A 21,928-nucleotide genomic window follows, 5' to 3' on the forward strand; every position below is an offset into this window, starting at 1 on the left:
TCCTTTTCATCAAGTTTTCATACAACATCCATTTTTTAGTTTTATTAATTTCAGGGCATCCATTTTAGGGTTTGTTAGGGTTTAAGATGGTCAAGCATGAAAAAAAGAGATAAAAGTCTTTTTGCATGTCCTACCATGCCATACCTACTACATAGAGCTAGAGCCAGAGTTGACACACCGTGTTGCATGTAAGGTCCTTCATCCTTTTATGAGACGAGAACTAGTTAATTCAGGTCATCTCGGCAAGTGATCAAAAAAGAAAGAAGACATTCTAGCCTCAAGTTTCAAGACTATCTCCCATGAGTTTTTAATGATGGTTATTTATTTTCATCATCTCTCAATGTTGTGTTGTTGCTTGAGAGGTTGTTGTCTCCTTTTTTAGAATAAAGATGCCACCATCAAAGACAAAGAACAATTAGAAAGGACCGCAAGGCAATGATTAATCTTCATTTCTACAGGCAGCAGAAGATGCTCAATGACTTACAACAATGCAACATTACAGCTTGGAGGGGGTCTTAGGGGTAGACTATGTCCACCATCTTTAAACTCATAGTTCACTAGTGCTATACCACTGTGGGGGGTGAGGGGGATAGAATGGGAGAAAAAAGATCTAATTCTGTCTCTCTCTCTCTCTCTCTCTCTCTCTCTCTCTCTCTCTCTCTCTCTCTCTCTCTCTCTCTCTCTATATATATATATATATATATATATATATATATATATGTGTGTGTGTGTGTGTGTGTGTGTGTGTGTGTATGTATGTATGTATGTATGTATGTATGTAAGTATATGTATATGTATATATATATATATATATGTATACATATATATGTATATGTATATGTATATATATATGTACATATATATATATGTATGTGTGTGTGTGTGTGTGTGTGTGTGTGTGTGTGTGTGTGTATGCATGTATGTATGTATATATATATGTATATATATACATATATATATGTATATATATATATATATATATATATGTATATATATATACATATATATACATATATATATGTATATATATGTACATATATATACATATATATACATATATACATATATATATATATATATGTATATATATGTACATATATATACATATATATATGTATATATATGTACATATATATATATATATATATATGTATGTATACATATATATATACATATATATATGTATATATATATATATATATGTATATATGTATATGTATGTATATATATGTACATATATATACATACATATATATATATATATATATATATATGTACATATATATACATATATATATGTATATATATGTACATATATATACATACATATATATATATATATATATATATATATATATACATACATATATCTTAACAAATTTACTATGATCATACGGTATTCCTTGGCATATTTGGCAGAGGTCTCTTGTGTTTTCTCTATAGATTGATAGAAGTAGTTTTAATATTTTGAGATGATGCAAATTGGAATTAGAAAAATGTATTTATTTTTGCTATTAAAGTCATGAGAGTGTTTATTGACAAGAGAAACCTGTTTAGAGCTTTTTCCACTCTTGTGCAATTAGTGTTGTAGAGACCAATGTCGTACAAGAAGATGCAAGCATAGGTGAATCTCGGGGGGGTGGGGTGGGGGGGGTCTCTCAATAAATATGTAAGCGTAGTATGTGGGTTCAACATAAGGGATTTTCAAAATCTCTTTTTTACACATTTTTTACATACAAAAGGGTACCATTTAAAGGGGGTATTCACAAGTTGAAAAGAAAAAGGGTATATTTTATTCATGAAAAATTCACAAATAAGGGATTTTTAAAATAGGCATTGAACGCACGTTATACAAAGGGTTTACTTATAGTAAACACCCCGAGAGGTGAATTCATTTGGAGTGAGGCTCTCACTTTAAATCTATTGAAATGATTATGCCCTATTTTTTAGCAACCATACCCAAATATGAAAGACCCCAAACCGCAAAAGAGCCTATGTCTTTGCTTGAGCTTTGCTTGGCGCATAGTCAAGTATCTATGGCATTGAAGCACATATAGCTTCCCATTGGGTATCTGCAAGAGCATGTAGAAGAAGGGGCAACTCTTTTAGCTACCCGAGAGAGGGAGTGAAGACTCCCTTCACTTTTCATGGGAGGTCTTTACGGCCACCCTACTAGAGAGGACCAAGAGGCCCAAGAAATAAAGAAAGAAAGATTGTATTGACGTCTACTAGAGGCCAAATTGGCCTATGAGACAAAATAGATGTACAAAATGTATCCATGTCCTCTGAATGTCATGGATAAGAAAAAAAATGTTATAGTGAATATAAAAGTAAAACTAGAAATAGATCTGTCAAGTGGGAGGATGGAGCTATATCTAAATCTATATCTAGGTTCAATGCAAGGCTATCTCTAGTATGCTATAATGTGTACAATCATGCCACTAAAAACCATCCCCATCCTGTGGAAGTGGGTGGGTGTAGGAGGTCATGCATCTGGGATGGGGCTAGGAAAGCTCCCAAGTCTGCTACATCCAGTCGAGAATGCCCCATAGCCTCCTCTCGAGCTCTATAATGATGGGCCAAGATCTCATCAACCTGTACTTGGAGCCAGTGTCGAGGGCGTGGCCTAGGTAGCTATGGCCTCCATGTAACACGGGCCTCCATGACTCTCGATAGTAAGCCCACCTTTGGTGGTTGAGTGAGGAGGGTGAGAGGAAGTCAATGGAGGTGGTAGATGGGTGGTCTCGATAGTGTAAAGGGTGTCTCTGTATAGAGGGTTGGAAGAAGCTGGTGATGCAAGTTTGGGATGAGTTGGGTTGTTATAATCATAATGCAGGGTTTTCTCTCTATGTCGGCATATAAGTCCCAAGAATCGCTGATCTAGAGTTAGTACATCACTCGGCACAGTGGTCTAAAACCCTCCTGAAATAAGTAATGGTATCTCCCTCTAATCTCATAGTAGGCTGAGCATCTACATACAAAGTGCTCCTCCAACTCAACCTCTTGATGACATAGTCTACATGTGCATGCCTCTCGTGGTACTCATGTAGCACATCACCCTCATAGAATTTGACATGTATATATCTATGTAGATGGCCTCCGGACAATAATGTCCTCTATGAGCTATAGGAAATGGTCATGAGAGTACTGCACCTTTGTCGGTAGGGGTTGGGCTGGGCCAATCCATGTCCGACAGGTGTGCATCTACAAACAGATCATATCTTCCATCACCCTCGGAATCCTATTCCGAGTATTATAGAAACAGGATTCTACAGTGTGATTATTCCTCTCGTCGCTCGCAGATAGTGCATATCTAATGAGTGTTCTTTAACTGGAACTCCTCCTTCATGTGACCTTGATTGTTACACCCTTGTGCACCATATGTCTTGTATGAGTCTGGATCCTACATTTGCTCCAACAATCTTGGCTAGGGTGGCCTTTAGTTCTTCTTGAACATTTACTGCCTACTTCATGCCTTTCTTTTTCTGGTGCTTTCTCTCTTGACATCCAAACTCCTGAATGAACTCTGATTCTGATGGGTCTTCTCCAAAATTCGATTTAAAAGTTTCTTCATCCTTCTTCCTTTTGTCCTTCTTCTTCTTCTTAGGATCTCTGTTTGTTTGCTTACTTTGGTAGATCCTGCCACCACTTTTTCAAAGGTGAGGGCATACAAGTCATATAACGCCACTACTATCTAGAGCTTAACCCTCAGTCCCCTCACGAACCACTAGCTCAGCGTAGTTGGAACAGGTCGGTTGGGCTAATCCACAGTGCTCAGAAGTCAGCTACATAGTCCTCTGTTGGCCTCTTCTTCTGAGTTCGCCTCTATAGCTTTTTCATTAGGAAAAAAGGGAGCTCATTTTGGGGCCTTTTACGATTTGGAAAAATAAGCTCCCAACCAATCAACAGAGGGCCAACGTAACGTTGGAAATTCACAAAAATAAGAGAAAATAGATAAAAGAAACAATACTTTATGTAGGTACAAGCGTGCTACATTAATGTGGAGATTGGTTTTTTATTCTCACACAAGATCTTTGGACATGAAGATAGAATCTAGTCTGACATTTTCTCTGACAAGGGCCTTCGCTTCCACCTTCCTTTGAACTTTGTCCAAAACTGCTCCCTTGATCCTGTTTGGCTTAGAGTAAGATGTTTCTTGACAACTGTCTGTCTGCCCACTTTCTCTTTCTTGAAACTTCACTTTGTTATCTTGTTTACATTACTTTGCTGTTGTTACAAATTCACAAGGTCTCCATGGTGAATAAAAACTATGGCCGTTCTTGTGGAAGACGCTCTGTGGATGATAATGCTATGAAGGCAGAATTATACCACACATCCTTACCCCGTCGACCTGCTTCTTCTATTTCTTCGGTAGAGAATTCAAGTACAGTCAAAACGGAAGGAACTTGGGAAAGGTTTAGTGTTTCGAAAGGAGCATGGGTGCTCATGCAACCTAGCAAAAGAAAGAGACCCCAGACAAAAAACATTTTCTTGGCGTCATGGAAGGGAAGAGTACGAGATTTTAAAATCACCAGAGGAAAGATATCGGTGAAAGAAGTTTTGATTTAGCATGTGTACATGCATAAAGAACTTGTCTTGCGAGACTATCCAAATGATCTTCTGCAACACAAGCCTAATTGTATATTTTTCTATTGTGGTTTTGTTCTTTATGAGGTGTATGGATTTTTAAGATGAAGCTTTCTTTTTTTGCTTATTGACATTCTTGTGTTATTTTGCTTATTGACATTCTTGGTTTAATCCACGAGAGAGGAGAGCTAAAAATATCTTATTATTTTTGAGTTAAAACTTCTCCACACATGTGAAATAGGGGCCTCCTTGAAGGCTTTCTTTGAATATTATTCACTTAACTGATTTGTAAATTAGTTACGAATTCCAATGAGAAAAAAAATAATCATTTATCTGAATATTTTGATCTCGATAGACTACATGAATTTTCTTTTTACAATCCGTGTGAATATAAAACGATAGAAATTTCTCTCTTAGAGTATTTAATTATTCATTTATCAAATACTCATGGAATTTAAACATAGAATTTAAGAGAACTCTATTTTTTATATAAAAATTCTTTATGCATCTATTTATGCATAAAAATCAACTTCAATGGGAATAACACTTTTATATTAAAAAAATCATTTTATACATCTATTTATGCATAAAATCAATTTTATTAGGAATAACACTTTTAAAATAAAAATAATTTCTTTATGCATCTATTTATGCATAAAAATCAATTTTTATAAGAATAACGCTTTTATAATAAAAATTCCTTTATGCATCTTTCTATGCATAAAATTTAATTTCAAAAAGAATAACACTTTTGTAATAAACAAAAAATTCCTTTATACATCTTTCTATGCATAAAAATCAAATTTAATGAGAATAACACTTTTATAATAAAACAATTTTCATTATGCATCTTTCTATGCATAAAAATCAAATTAAATAAGAATAACACTTTTATAATAAATAAAATTTCCATTATATATCTTTCTATGTATAAAAATCAAATTTAATGAGAATAACACTTTTATAATAAAAGAATTTCCATTATGCATCTTTCTATGCATAAAAATAAAATTTAATGAGAATAACACTTTTATAATAAAAAAATTTCCATTATGCATCTTTCTATGCATAAAATTAAATTTAATAAGAATAACACTTTTTTAATAAAACAATTTTCATTATGCATCTTTCTATGCATAGAAATCAATTTTAATAATTAATATCAGTGATATCCATGCATATTCATAGTGAATATGTACATGAAGTAATTAGAATATTTCTTTTAGATGCAAAAATGGTGGGAATTACTCTTTTGGAATAACATAAAAACAAACTTTCTTTTCCATAAAATTTTAGAAAATTTTGCCATAACCTCCTTTGTATGGCTGACCATTTCTGTTTTTTATCATTCTTTAATTGACTTAAATTAACCCAAATTAGATTTATAGAACATTTTAATAGAGAGGTTGTCTGCCATAGATATATTTGGGAATTATGTGAATAAGCAGGCCTAGGGCCTCTTACTTTTTGTCTTACACTTCTTATGCATTAGCATGTGGTGTTAAGGAGCCCAAATGTCTGGAGGGCTATGGAAAACACAAGCTCATAAGGTTTCGAGAGCCACCCATGATTGCATCAGGCGACACAATCCAAGAAGAAAAACACGTGGAGATAGCTGAAGACAAGGATACCCCTCCCAGACAAGCAACAGAGGCAAGCATTGATAAACAAACAGTCGACATCAAGCCAACAAGGAAGAAAAAGAGTCCAATCAAGATAAAAAAGAGAGTTCTGATTGGCAGGCCCTGGGAGTAATAGGATTTAGTCATCAAATATAGCACAAATATTATGTTGAAGTTGAACTGATTTGTACAAAGTCTTTGATCCTCATCAGTTCCTTGTTCGTACGGACGATCAGTACCCTTTTGCATTTGTCCCATCACCGTATGACACTTCAATACTCTTCCCACACTCAGTAGCTTCTAAAAGCATTTGACACTCAGTACCTTATTGGTAAGGATCAATAGTGTGTCTAGCATCATTAAGTAGTATTGATTGAATTTTTTGTGTGTAGCTCATGGATGTATTGATGCTTGTTAATATAGATCACATGTTTCACAAAAGGAATACTTTTGATGGAGTCTCAAAACATATAGGCATAACACCAAGAGTCACTTGTTCCACAAAATAAAAATCTATTGATTGAGTTTGAAAGCATGTGGACATAACACCAATAAGTTACAAACGGCTATTCATGTTTACTTGTCCATTTATGGTTTCTAAATATCTTCGAATCCCTCCATTGTCTATGTCTCTCTACTGCCATTGAATTGTCCAAAGTTTGTCTTCGTCTTTGCTTTTGGGCTAGAATAAAAGCAATCTTGACTTTGGAACTAGCAACTTTTCTTTTAGCATGCAACCTCTGTAGAATGCCTTGGTAAAACCATTGGAAGACTTCCTTCAGACTATTTGCCTTTTGACTCCCTCCGTAGTGTTGTGTGTGTCTAAAAAATGCATTACGTGCCATGTAGTGAGACTTCTCCATGCCTTGGGTAGACCAAATTGCTGGGCATCCATACTTTTTGATGCAGTTTTCACAGAGACATAAGAATGCATAGTAAGTTATAAAAAAAAAAGAGGATCACATTTAAGTAAAAGAAGAAGACAGAACTTTACCATGTAGTGAGTTATATTGCAGGCTATCCACGCATCTTTCATTGACTTCCCAAAATGTTTAATTGCCTCTTCAAAGTTCTTGTAATCACTCTTTGTCCATGTTACATTGTCACAGAACATGAAGAGTTAATCAAGAGACCTCCACACCTCTGCCTTCACATTTCGTGCTTCCCCATCTGCCTCATGATCTTTCACGGCATTATGGACTTGCTTCCACAATCCATAATTAATCCTTGAAACTGTTCTACCTTGCCTTACTTGCTTACTACTGTTTTGGGTCGAGACAAGAATCTTCTTGCCTTAACACCACCAATAAAGGGCTTGATTGGTACCTCCTTGCCATTGGTGGACTTTTTAAAATCCTTTGTGATATGAACATCACCTCCATGCAGACCTATATCGGATAACACTTTTCCCAATGCTTGAAGAGCATCCTTTCTTTTTTTTTCAGGACGGAGTTTCCAAGCAAATCCAATATACAAAAATACCAATTTCTCAATAATTCGACATAGACCATGTAATGTGCATATGTGAACATTACATAGTGGAATGTCAAGAATGGCCTTGAAGTCAGGGTCAACTTTATCTCTATTAGGTGCTCTCTTTCACCATTTGGAATCCATTACTTGAGCTGATTCTTTGCAGTAAAGACAAGGAGACTTTGAGTTGCCTCCTTTACTAACGTTATACATGCACTTAAGTGTTTTAAGATCCCCCGCCATGTGCCACTCTACTTGAAAATCACCTTTTCGTGCAACGTGGAGATTCTCTCCTTGCACTTGTCTTTTAATTATTCTTGGTATTTTCGTGTGGTGAAACACCCAATCTAGTGTTTCATGGTCTTCTGTCTTTACCTGTGTGATTATAGAAAACAAAAGTCTTACTATAAAAGATTTGAAAACAATGACTAAAATCAAGTACGAAACAAAAAATGATCATACCTGGAACGAGCCTAACCACCATATGTGTTTCTCCGATTGCACACTAAAATACTTCGAACTCGCTTCAGTCAATGATGTATCAAGTGCTCCATTCATCAATGTAATAGTAATCCTTTCCATTTTCTTTTCCTTTACAACCTCACACTCATCCAGTTTGATAACAAATTTCAAAATGCCTTTGCACTCCTCAAATATTATTCCATAAAACTCGACCATTCTTCTTTGAAGTTGTTGTAGATCTACAAATAAATTGTTCCAAGGGTTATACACAGTGGTTCCTTTACCACCATGAAATATTTCTTCAATATGGATATACTGCCCAATAAACTCATCCTATACTTTCATTCAAATGACCTCTTATCCTCCACACGGTTGCTGGATTTGGCAGTAAAACTCGTTTAATCCTTTGATCTCTCAAAGTTGAGGATATCGCATGGAAAATCGAACTATATCCCTTCCTGCTAACTCCACTAACATCAAGAGCCTCTTGGATTGTAGTGCCATCAACTTGATTATTGGATATAAAGTCCTCTACAACATTGAATTCGATTGTTTTGTATTTTTTTTCTTCAATCAAACCTTTTGCTATACCACAAGAAAGCAATCCTTTCATTTGTTTAACACGAAGAAGGTTGGGATCCATATTTTCTTTTGCAGGCTCCAATAGTTTCCTATAAAATAGTAACAACACAATATGCCTATATCATTCAACAACTCCATTCTTGTTTTGTGTTAATGGACAAAATAGATATATTCATTTGAGAGCCTTTTTGAGTATAAAAAATGAAAAATTTCAAACTAGCCTTGCTTCCTGAATTCTTCGCTTGCACCCACCAGTCCCAGCCTTCAAATTTGCAATGTTTTTAATCTTCCTGCTTTGTAGTCTGTCTCCAAGCACGGTTCTCTTCCTTCTTGCTCTTGTCAACTCTTTTTTACTCTTTGAATGCTCCTCAATTTCATTCTGCAACTGCTGCTCCAATTTTGCACGAATGGCTATCTCTTGCATCCTGGCCCCCTTTTCTTATAGGTACATCATTTTATATGTTTTTGCAAATGCAGATTGCGCTGAAATATAACCAAGAAGTCCATTTTGTCCATTGCCCACAAACCTCAGTAGTGTGGTTGGATTGACAAATGGAGATGTAAAGTTTTTTACTAGACATTTTGGATATATGCTTCCATCGCACCATAAGTCAATATGTTGAAGCCCTTCTCTTCTCATATTTTCCCGTTGTTGAGCATTCAGCACCGTATCCTTTCATCTTTTTTGTGCTGGAGCATATTGTTCTTCTAAGTCGATGTGAAGATGGTGTAATCGCTTCTTCTGAGATTGTGACTCACTAGTATGCCATTTTTTGTGCTTCTGAGTTGCAAAGTTTGCTTGTCAATCTCATAGTCTTTTTGTAACATGAATCGTGGAAGTGTGGCGGTATCCATGCAATCATCAAGTTCAGTGATGGATTCTTTATGAGAGGCCTACACACGTCGTCAAAAGAGATGCGGAATCTTCGGGAAACAAAAAAAAACTAAGGAGATATTTAATGCAAAATCGTGTTAGTTAGACAAAAGATTATCTTATTCCTTTCTGAACTGACACTTCTGTAGTCCTTACTCATAGTTCTGAGCCACATTTTTGTATTTTAATATTTTTGAGGTCTTTTAGGAGAGAAATAAATCAAAAAATAGTGAATTTCTTACAGGGCCCCAAAATGAGCTCCCTTTTTCCCTAATGGAGCACTTCTGTTATGGTCTTGTCTTTCCTTAATCTTTTTAGGAAGGTCTTCTTGAGTTATTCAAATGTATGGAAGTACTCCAGACCATATTGTGCATACCAGTTGGTGGCCTTGCCACCCAATGTTGCCACCAAAATACTATGTCTTTCACGGCATAAAAGAGCTCTAGTGACCAGGAATTTCGTTTCGAAGGTGAAGATGTGGGCATTTGGATCCTCCTCGCTATTGCCCTTGACACTTTAAGGAGCAAAATGAGACTCAGAGTGCACTGGCATTCGACACACGTGACAATATTGGTCCACATCTCTTACTATCACCAGCAAGGTGAAGTTATTAAAACTAACTTCTACATTTCAGAGAGACGATAGAGTCCATGAAACACTCTTTATTCAGCACTGTTTCTTATGACATGCAAATTGTTACAAGAACAGGGGATTATGCCCAAACAGCATTCGGTGTGGTCAAATGGCATTGCCTCATACTTTGTTACAATGTATGTTGGAATGGCATGGAGACAATGTGGAACTTCTCGGGCAAGTGGTTACAACAAAGGAGAGAATGATGGGTCCAGTGCTATTGTAAAAAGAACATTGAAACGTGAAAAATTAAAGAAAGATGGAATAACTCTAAAGTGCACAGTAGATGTAGTGTCCTTTTTAAAGGAAAACTTGTCTCCAAGGAGTTGAAGCATCCTATCCTTCCAAGTAAAGGGAAGTTGCCCGTGTGTTTTGGGAGATCAAAGTTCAAGGATTGTAGACCCTTTTGGTGGCTAACCTATCCAAGATTCATGTGTACTTTATTGAAGCCCATTAGTGTGGATTGGGATGGACAGAAGGGCATCAAGGAGTAACATCACCTTTGTAGTGCATTCACTCTTGTTTCTCATCCACCATTCAATGATAAATTCAAAGCCTCATAGTTTATCTACTATATGCATGGGGTGCTTTTAGGGAATTTCTTCAAGTGAGGGCTGTGTTTTGGTAACAATGGGCTCAAAAAGAGTAATGGGTATAGATCCAAAGCATGTAGCTTGATATTTATCCAAAGTCTTACTTATGAACCCCTCTAGATCTTTGGGACCCTCATTGACATGTTTGATCAAATAAATAGCATGCAATTATTAATATATGAAACTAAGATCACAAGTGAAGTTAATTTAGTTGTGCTTCTATACCTCTTTCTATATTCTTATGAGAGAGAGAGAGAGAGAGAGAGAGAGAGAGAGAGAGAGAGAGAGGGGGTGGTGTATATGTGAAAAGAGCTAGGGTTTTTTTTAATTATTAAATTTAAAAAATACCTATGAAACCTAAAGGTCATAATATTCTTATGTCTTAAGATAATACATATAAGATGCTTAAAGGTTATAATATTCTTAATATGTTATTTGTGTGTGTGTGTGTGTGTGTGTGTGTGTGTGTGTGTGTGTGTGTGTGTGTGGGGTAAGGGTAGTTATAAATACCTTTAAATTTCTTAAATTGAGTAACAATCACCCATGATTTAAAAACCTAAAAGTTTCTCATTACTTGGTTGAAAAAATGCACACTTGCATTATGATGGGGAATGAGAGCTGCCATGCGTTATAAAATTGATTGGTTGTAGTAGATTGGATAAGTCATGAAACTTGCAAGAAAAAGCAAGAAAAAATAGAGAGACACAAGATTGATTGGGTGGATGGGATCACTAAGGGTGGAGCCAACAAAGTGTAAATTTTGGAGTATTTGATAAGTCCATCCCTCTAATGTCTAAGCCATGTGATTCCGCGTGGCTTTTAGGATTTTTGAAATGTTTTCAAGTGGAGGCTTTGACTTTTGTAAGGTATCATCCTCATGCTCTGACTCTAATTGTTTGCGTATTATATAAGCAACATGTGCTTCATTACATACCTAGTACAATGACGCAAGTGCATCCCAAGCATGTTTAGTAGTCCTGTCTGACCAAATTTGAGGAATGATACTCCTCTTTGACTAAAAAAGCAAGCAATGCATGTGCATGTGCATCTCTTCCATCCCACTTTGTTTGTTCCTGCGTAGGAGTTATGCAATGCTATGGTAATATACCATGTGAACTGAGTCCGTGTCTATAGATGTGCCTTCTACACCAGGACCTTTCTCAATACTGACCACAACATTCCACAGCCCTTTGGCTACCAATACATGCCACATCATATAGGACCATAATAGCTAGTTGGTCTTTTCAAGCTTATCCTTAGCGAATAACATCCGAAATACATCACTATCTGCCATTTTTTATAATACCCAAGCAAGTAATCACGCAACTTGCAAAGTGCTTTAGAAGTGCTCTTTGACGTAACCAAAGGTGATTGCTAATAAGATCACTGTACAATGGAGACTTGTTACAAGGTATATGAAAGAAATGTAAAGTATAGTGAGTATAAATTTTACTCGTAAGATGCAGAGATCGATGTTGCTGAAGTGAAGCCCATAGACAAGATCCGGTGTGGTGAGTGTATGCTTTCTTGTGTAAGATGTAGAGATCGATGTTGCTGAAGTGAAGCCCATAGACAAGATCCGGTGTGGTGAGTGTATGCTTTCTTGTGTAAGATGCAGAGATCAATGCAGAGATCGATGTTGCTGAAGTGAGGCCCATAGACAAGATCCGGTGTGGTGAGTGTATGCTTTCTTGTGTAAGATGCAGAGATCAATGCAGAGATCGATGTTGCTGAAGTGAGGCCCATAGACAAGATCCGGTGTGGTGAGTGTATGTTGATGCTTTCTTGTGTACTTGCACACCCATATATAGTATATCTAACAAAACTACTCCAAAATCCGAGAAGAACAGGCAAATCTAGTCCCCGAAGATGTCTATAAAAAACCAAAAAACCGTGTGAATGGCCCCCAAAACACCCAAAACACACTCGGAACGAAAATCTCACTGAAAAACCTCAGTACTAGTACAAACTATTACATAGTTCACATTCCTCTTTCTTCTCCCAGAAGGGCTCCTTGATTCAATATTCAAGAAGACAGACAACTCGAGGTGAAGGGTAGGTAGCAGTAGCACAGGGGCGAGGAGCATATGCTCTGATACCAAATGTTGAAAATAGGGTTGCAAGAATGTGCACACACACACAAAGGAGAAGATCAAGGGAGCACATAATGAGATGATAGATAGATGATAAATGTGTGTTGTACAAAGAAGATAAGTATACCCCAAGATGGGTGTATACTAGCATGGGGGAAAACACCTCCTAAAGAGGAAAAAAGTTCTCCAACTGGTCTTAGTGTATTCACATACATCACTACCAAATATGGCTACAATGGCTCGGTTTTGAACTCTCAATTATGTTAAAAACTTTAAATCAATCAATTTTTAATTCTAGGAGTCATGGAAACAAGTCCTAAGTTCAAAACCAAATTCCTCTCCTCACACCTTCTTGCTAGTTCATTCACTAAAAGATTTCTTTTTTTAAAGAGAGATTTTACGCACATTCTTGTAAGTAGGCCCTACCAAAGTGGTAGGCAACATGACTTGAACCTAAGTTTTCAACCCCAATACTTCCTAGCTATAATTAAGCACTATGCTAGTTAGATGTCAATTTCTAGCTATAATAAGCACTATGCTAGGTAGATGTCAATTTCTAGAAGACTTCTCATTTAGAGACAGTATATCTTTTAAAGTTTACTTGATGTGGCTAGAAACTAGTTAAAAGCATTCCTCTTTAGTTAGTATTTATATCAAGAAATCACAAGTCTTTCTCCTTATCATTTCAAATTTAAACAAAAATAGAGAGGTAAGTTGGATATAGATGAAAAGGAGAATGGTGATTAAAGTGTTTATTCTCTTTTCTATTAAAAGGAGTTATCCAACTATGGGCTAACTAGACATCAGTGGTCACGAGTACCAAAATACTACGATGTGATGTATTTTTTGAGGAGCTTGGTGAAGGGAGCTTTTGCTGGAAACCCTTCTCTCTTAAAAATGTGGACATTCTATCTCCATTCCCTCCACCACTACCTCCTCCCATCTCCTCCCACTACCTCCACCACCACTTCTCAGCCTAACCCGCTTTCTCCCCTCCAATCCAACTTAGCTTCTCCCTTCTCTCTCTCTCTCTCTCTCTCTCTCTCTCTCTCTCACCCTCTTCCCTTTCTCTCTCTCTCTCCCTCTCCCATCGTCTCTCTCTCTCTCCCTCTCTCCTTCCTTTCCCTCCACCCTCTCTCTCTCTCTCTCTCTCTCTCCCCCTCTCTCCTTCCTTTCCCTCCACCCTCTCTCTCTCTCTCTCTCTTCCCTCCTCTCCCCCTCTCCCCCTCTCCCCCTCAAGTGCTTGCATTAATTTTTTGCTCTTTGATTCCAGGCCAATTTCATGCCTTTTTATGTGATTGCATACCCTTGCACGTGATTGCATACCCTTTCATGTAATTGCATGCCCTTCTTACTCTTTGCACACTTTTTCATGTTATTGCATACACTTCATGTTTGTTAAAGATTCATGAAACTTAAAATTTAAAAATTCCACTTTCTATTGATGACAATGAATAATATATAATTGACAATGTGAATAATATACACAATCATATGTACAAGATAATTTCATTCTAAGAAATATATTACATCAGCTTTGCATACTGTTTCATAAAAACATTGAACAATGTAAAACTGACAATGTTAATAATATAGAAAATTATACATAAAAGATAATTTTATTCTAGAAAAGATATTACATCAACCTTACATATTGTTTCCTAAAAACAATAAACAATGTGAAATTCACAAGGTGAATAACATTCACAAATATAATTAAAAGATGATTTTATTCTATTTCCTAAAAACAACATGGCATAACTACATAACTATATGCAAAGCTGGCAAGAGAGAGTTCTGAGGGTCCCTACACCTAGGTGATTTTAAGGGCTACTATATTCTTCAACTCCTCTCCGAGGTGAATAAAATTCACAATTATAATTAAAAGATGATTTTATTCCAAAAAACGTTATTTCATAAGCCTTACAGGGTGTTTCCTAAAAACAACATGACATAACTATATAACTATATGAAATCTAGCAAGAGAGAGTTCGAAGGGTCCCTACAGCTAAGTGTTTTTAAGGGCTACTATATTCCTCAGGGCTTATCCTTTTCTTCACCAATGTAGCTGTAACTCTGCCAAGTACTGATGGCGGCTCCAATCTTCATCTTTCACACATATAGATGTCCTAAGTCAATGGACTCATCCTAGAAGCTTGTCCCAAAGATTACGAGCCTCTATTGTAATTTTGAGATGCTCTTTCACATCTTTACCAGCCTTCAACTTCTTGTGCATAATCCTTCAAGGCTATCCTTGACAATAGAGTTTGGATCATTTGATGAAGACATGATGAGTGAGGGTAAGGATAATGAGAGTTAGAGAAAGATAGATAATGGAGGTGTGTGTGTGTGTGTATGTGTGTGTGTGTGTGTGTGTGAGAGAGAGAGAGAGAGAGAGAAAGAGAGAGAGAGAGAGAAGGAAAGAGGGAGAAAAAGGGAGGGAGAGAATTATGGTGAGATGAGACAAAAAAATATAATAAGATACATGGAGATTATAATGGTCAGGAAGAGAATGATAGTGAGGGAGAGGGACACAGTGAGAGATGGGGGTGAGGGTGAGAGTGAGAGTGAGAGTGAGAATGAGAGTGAGAGCCAAGGGGTCATATATATAGATAGAACATGATAAAAGTAGAAAGTGATTTACATGGATACAGGTGTGCTGGTGGCTGAGGCGGATTTGGAAGAGTTGAAGAAAGAGGTGCAGCAATATACTCAAAAATTATGGAGTCATGCCAGCCGAATGTTTGAAGAACATTTGGGGGAGCCCATTGACAAATTCAAAATGTGGTTTGAAGCTGCAGGTGATAAGCGTGTTCGAAATGAAAATGAGGAGCTGAAGCGGATTGTGGCAGATTTGCAGCAGCAGTTGGAAGCGGAGCGAAATGTCAATGTGGTTCAGTTGGAGTTTGAGGGGGAAGAATCGGGAGTTAAAGCGAAGGCAGACAAGCAGGGTGAGCTTCAGGTGAATACTATTGCTCTTTTAGAGGCAAAGTCAGAAGCTGAGAAGACAAAGAAGTTGGAAGTTGAAGTGACAGTTCAAGATGCAAGTACTGAGAAGGATAAGGCGGAAAATAATCCGGATCAAGGGATTGTGGATCCGAAGTCAGCCTTTGGCTCAAGCCACCGAGCTGTGCCAAGTGTTTAAGGCTAAAAATTAGATGCTCTTTTTGTCTACTTTTTTGTCTTTAAGTTTGTCATAATCGGATGTAATGTAAAGTGTCTTTTGGATCTGGATGGAAGTTAGAAGTCGTGGGAGTCTTTATATATGGGGTTGTTCTTGGTGGTTAGGAGAAGAAGACGAAGATGAAGATGTTTTCTAGGCGGATTTTCTGTGTAGTTATGGGCGGATTTCTGAATGCAAGATACAGTTTGTCAATCTATTTGTCAATCTACTTGTCAATCTACTTGTCAATCTAGTTGTCAATCTATTTGTCACCAGTGCTGTCATTTAGTTTGTCAAATAGTCTGTCAGAAAGTCTGAAGTTCTTTAAAGTTTGTGGAAGATGTGATAAGCAATAAACAACAAGCGTGCTACATTAATGTGGAGATTGGTTTTTTATTCTCACAAGATCTTTGGACATGAAGATAGAATCTAGTCTGACATTTTCTCTAACAAGGGCCTTCCCGCTTTCACCTTCCTTTGAACTTTGAAATGTTGTGCTGCCTTTCCTTCGAAAGGTATACCATTCTACACCACTGCCTCATTGTGCAGCAGCCTCTTCTTTTCCAAAATTGCTCCCTTGATCCTGTTTGGCTTAGAGTAAGATGTTTCTTGTCAACTGTCTGTCTGCCCACTTTCTCTATGAGGTGTATGGATTTTTAAGATGAAGCTTTCTTTCTTTGCTTATTGACATTCTTGTGTTATTTTATTTCAGATTTATACCCTTCATCGTATGAGACATGGCAAAACATCGATTGCATTCTGGGATTTATAGATGTTTTGCATGGATCGATAGGAGAACAACAATACCAAGGTCGATGTGCAACAGAGCTAGCTCAATCGGGTATATTTTCTACTGTGATCATTTTTATCAGTTTGCTGGACAATGCTAATGCACATGGTGTGTTAAGAAAACAAGACCTTCCGGCATGGAATTCAGTGGATTGGCCTCTCCCACATTTTAGTGTTACAGAGGCATATAGGGCCAAGCTTTTCAAAGAAGTACCAAAAGCTCTGAGGCCCAATATTACCACAAGGATAATAAAAATTTCTTTATGCATGCCTCTCACAGTTTTTGTAGACTTGTTTAATACCTTTCCAGTGAAGGTTTCAAAAACAATGTTCACAGTTAAAGCAACAAGTCTGGCATGCATGCCACAATTTTTGGATAAAGGTTGGGATAAGAAGACATGTAGTTCAGTGTTTTGTGAGGTTGTCCAACCTTCTATGCAACTGAAGTACATGGTTGCATCACAAAATTTTATTTTTTCTTTTTATTATAAGCGCAATCGAATGCTAGGTACAAAACTAGTCCCAATGGATCAAGATGAAGATTCTTTTGGTGCAGAAAATAAACTTCTTGATATTGATGTTGTTGAGAATGGTGATGTGCTAGTCAATATCTCATTAAGACAATGTTGCTTCCTAGCTCAATTGCGCAATGACATTCTGTTTGAGACAGAAGGTTCTATTTCAAAGGACTTTTTATTTATCTACAACAATAAGAAGGTACACCATCTGACTTATCCTAGTCTCATTAAGCACTGCTATGAGTTTACTTTACCCTATTGTTTCATATTTCTTTTTTGCAGGTGCTCAAAAGAAGAGAGAGTTCAATAAAATGCAAAGACATTGAAAATTTGAAAATTGAGATAACACAGACTCCATAAACAAAGGTATTATATTCAATAAAGTAAAATTTTGTACAGAAGTGTTTAATTATATATGTAGAACATATTCTTGACAACCATTTTCTATCATCTTTTTTTGGAGAATCTGTTTTCTGCTACTCCATCCTGTCGTGTACAGTCTCTTGGTGCTGCTCCATTGTCTCCTCTACTGCCCCTGGAGCATCTGTTTGTTGCTGCTCCATCTTCTCCTCAATAACATCAGTATAGCAGGTCCTTATTCTTGTGGCTTCTCCTCATCAGCACTAGGTCCTTGTTCCTGTGGCACCACATCAGCATCATCTGTGTCATCAAGGTGTATGACACCTTCTCGGACTTTAGAGCTCTCACTCAACTCGACAGTAGCTGGTATAATAGGTTTGGGAGAGGCATACTTCAAAAACTTCCAAATTGTATGAGCTCTAAAACTATATACATAGTTCGAGCTTAAGCTATCTTCTCTCATCTGCAATGAGATATGATGATTTAGAACACTTTGTACCAATATCAATTATTTTTTCTTACAAGCTTTGGCTGTCCTATCTCAAAATAGCTTGAAAGTATATATTTGGCACTGATCAGCACTCTCCAGCCGGCCCGCAGCTACTTGAATCATCTTGTTGTGGTGTCTGTACAGTTGGAAAGATATGTTAGAAACTTTTAATATCTGAACAAAACAAAATTATTCAATAAGTTCAAAGGCATAGCATGAAATAGACATCAGTAGAGGGAACGACTTTCTACCTCTAAATCTAATGGCTCTATTGAATCCAAAAGATTGACATTAGGAGGACAGTGATCCAATGCATCTAGAAGCCTTCTAATACAACTGCAATACATATAATTCAGTTAGTGTGCATTAAATCAAAATAATAAAGTTTAAAGTTAAAAATAGCACACACACCACTTACAATTTCAACTCTCTGTGTGTGTTTTTAAGAGAGTTGAATAAAAAGCATTGCTTCTGCTAGATGTCAATAGAAACAAAGCTCCAATGGTCACTACGTAAGGAAAAAAGCATTAAGAAATCAAAGACTACAAGAGTTCTCAATCTTGAAGAAAAATCCCAAAAGAAGCAGTCACCCACATACTTGTTATGGTATGGAAGTAGCAAAATATCGACAATATCAAAATCGCAATGTCTGAACCAATTGGAAATATCCATGGGAGTTTCCTTTGGATCTCTTAACTTGAAGGAAATGGCAGGATCAATAATATGAACTGTATGCTGTACAGCGTGGTTAAGCCAGCTTCTCATCATGCTGCATTGGACCAAACAATAATTAGGGTAGGGTGTAAAGGAGGTACAAGAAGGATTGTTTTGCAAACAAATGTAAAATAAAAGACACTTACTAAAGCATTGCAAGAATGATAGTATCTGAGCAATACTCATTCTTATGAGCCAATGCTGCCAAGCATGGTTTTGTCAAGTCAAAATTATTCACTGAAGTTTCATCCTCAATATGGACAACTATGTTAGGGCCCAGCTCCTGCAACCTTCTCTGTATCTGCAGCTCCATCTGCACAGTCTCCACATCTATAACAAATTTGGATTCTTTTATTTGCTGCTTCAGTGACTCCTCATAAGCAGCTTTTCCTCTGGTGCTCTTTGAGTGGGTTACTTCAATAACCTTAACCTCATCTACCTTCAACTTTCTTGTAGGTGGAATTAATAATATGTCTCTCATTTTAATGTCCTGCCATTCCACAGGATGGACCAGCTTGTCATACCTCCATCTCACTCTGGACAAAGTGTTGAAGTCTTTGGCCATCACAGTTACCCTGTGAGCATGGGCTGCTACCAGCATTGCATCTTCAAAATATTTCTCCAAGTAATCCTCTGCCATTTCTTGTAAGGAAAGAATGGCAGTCCTGTTCCACCTGAAACCAAGGTGCCAACTATCACATATGTCTCTCACTAGTCTCTGAAAAGGTGCCTTGGGGATTGCAAAGCCTATAAACACCATATTGGGGAATATGGGAATTTCCCACAAGTTTGGGACACGTGGTCAAAAGTTTGGATTAACCATAACTTGAACACCACTAATCCAAAATGAGCGCTTTATAGCTCTTTAGATTCCATTTTTCAAGCGCTTTCCAACGATAGGTCATATGATAGGGTTTTGAGAAACTTACAAACATGTTATCCATGTCCCCTTTTTTAAGTATTCAAAAATGAGAATTGGGAAATTCCCAAATTCACTAATATGGTGTTTATAGCTTTTTGTTGCTTCCTGATCTCCTTTAGCACACCTGCACCATGTTTCAATCTCTTGGCCTTTTGCTGGAGCAGGCTCATTAGCTTCCCCTTCCTGCCATGTGCAACTCTTCCTTTTGGAGGCACACTAAATTCCTTGATACCTGCCCCAGCTGGCTGCTACTGCAAGCCCTGGCCCCTTGCCTGAAGCTCTCTAAAGTGTTCTCAAACAGATTGACAAGTAGATTGACAAATAGATTGACAAACTGCATCTTGCATTCAGAAATCTGCCCATAATTACACAGAAAATCCGCCTAGAAAACATCTTCATCTTCGTCTTCTTCTCCTAACCACCAAGAACAACCCCATATATAAAGACTCCCACAACTTCTAACTTCCATCCAGATCCAAAAGACACTTTACATTACATCCGATTATGACAAACTTAAAGACAAAAAAGTAGACAAAAAGAGCATCTAATTTTTAGCCTTAAACACTTGTACCTACATAAAGTATTGTTTCTTTTATCTATTTTCTCTTATTTTTATGAATTTCCAACGTTACGTTGGCCCTCTGTTGATTGGTTGAGAGCTTATTTTTCCAAACCGTAAAAGGCCCCAAAATGAGCTCCCTTTTTTCCTAATGTGCTAATGATACCAAGACAATGAAGGATTAGTGCAAAGTAAGATGACAATGACTTGGATAGGATAGAATGCCCACTCTTCTCATTACTTGAGACTTTTAACATAGTTACATATCATGTGGACTCCATTGATGCTACCTCATTCAAGCAATATCTCAAATATCTCCTCTCTACTAGAGGTTGTTCACACACCTTCACACACACCCCCTTGATACATACTCCTTGTGCATCTAGGCACCAAATTTTCAACACCCCCCCTTGGTGCATCTAGGACACATCTAGGTGTGACGTACACATCATACGCATCTTGACCTAACATACAACTAGGCATCTTGGCCTTCCACATAAACTAGGCATCTTGGCCTTACACAATTTACCATGGCTACATCATCGGTGCCAGTGAGTACAAACAATGCAAACAATACAAGGGGTAGGAAAAATTCCATAGCTTCAAAAAATTCTTTCAATGTCCTCCCCCCTAGCTTCTAGCACATTTGCTTGTTGAGGTTAATTCTTTGACCAGCAGTTTCTTTCCGTGTGTCCGAGTTGGGCCACACACCGTACATCAAGCTTTGGTTTGTTCTTGAACTTGCATATGTTGATTGTGTGACCCAACTTTCCACAATGATTGCATCTAGGCTTAAATTCCCTTTTACCAGCATAGAGTGCCAAGTCCCTTGAAGAGGATGCTCCATTTTCATACTTGCTTTTCATCTTTTGCTCGTGTTCAAGCAATGAAGCTTGTACATCATTTAAGGTTAAGTTAGAGTTGTTAGACAACATTTCAACTATGTTGGCATACTCTTCTTTCTTTTCACAACTAGCAAGAAAAATAGCTTTAGCTTCATCATCATCAAGTACTTTACCAATGGTAGCAAGTTGTTGTTTGATACTTTTATACTTGTTGATGTGGCTTATTAGATCAAGGCTATTACCTAGGTTGAGTTGATACAATTGCATGAGCAAGTAAACCTTGGAGTGCTTTGCTTGTGTACCAAAAAATGTGTTTAGCTCTTCCCATGTCTCCTTGGCCTTCTCAATCCTAGTGATATGATGAATTGTCTCATCATCTAATGCAAGTGCTATGAGTCCCAATGCTCTCTCATTTTTCTCATTCCATGTGCTTCCTATGCTTGCTTGAGTATCCCTCCCTTAAATTATACCCCATAGATTTTTCTTCATGAGTGCATACATGATCTTTGACTGCCATGTGTGAAATCCCACCCCATTAAACTTGATGATTTCATCTTGGGCCATGGTGAATAGGGGGTCTTACCAGTGTCCACGTCTATGCGGTGGTACTCTTGGTAGTGTCTACCCTTTACAATGACTGGCTCAAAGA

This window comes from Cibotium barometz, chromosome 25, assembly GCF_041138505.1.
Source record: "Cibotium barometz isolate CiBa-2024 chromosome 25, ASM4113850v1, whole genome shotgun sequence".
In the NCBI taxonomy this organism is placed as follows: domain Eukaryota; kingdom Viridiplantae; phylum Streptophyta; class Polypodiopsida; order Cyatheales; family Cibotiaceae; genus Cibotium; species Cibotium barometz.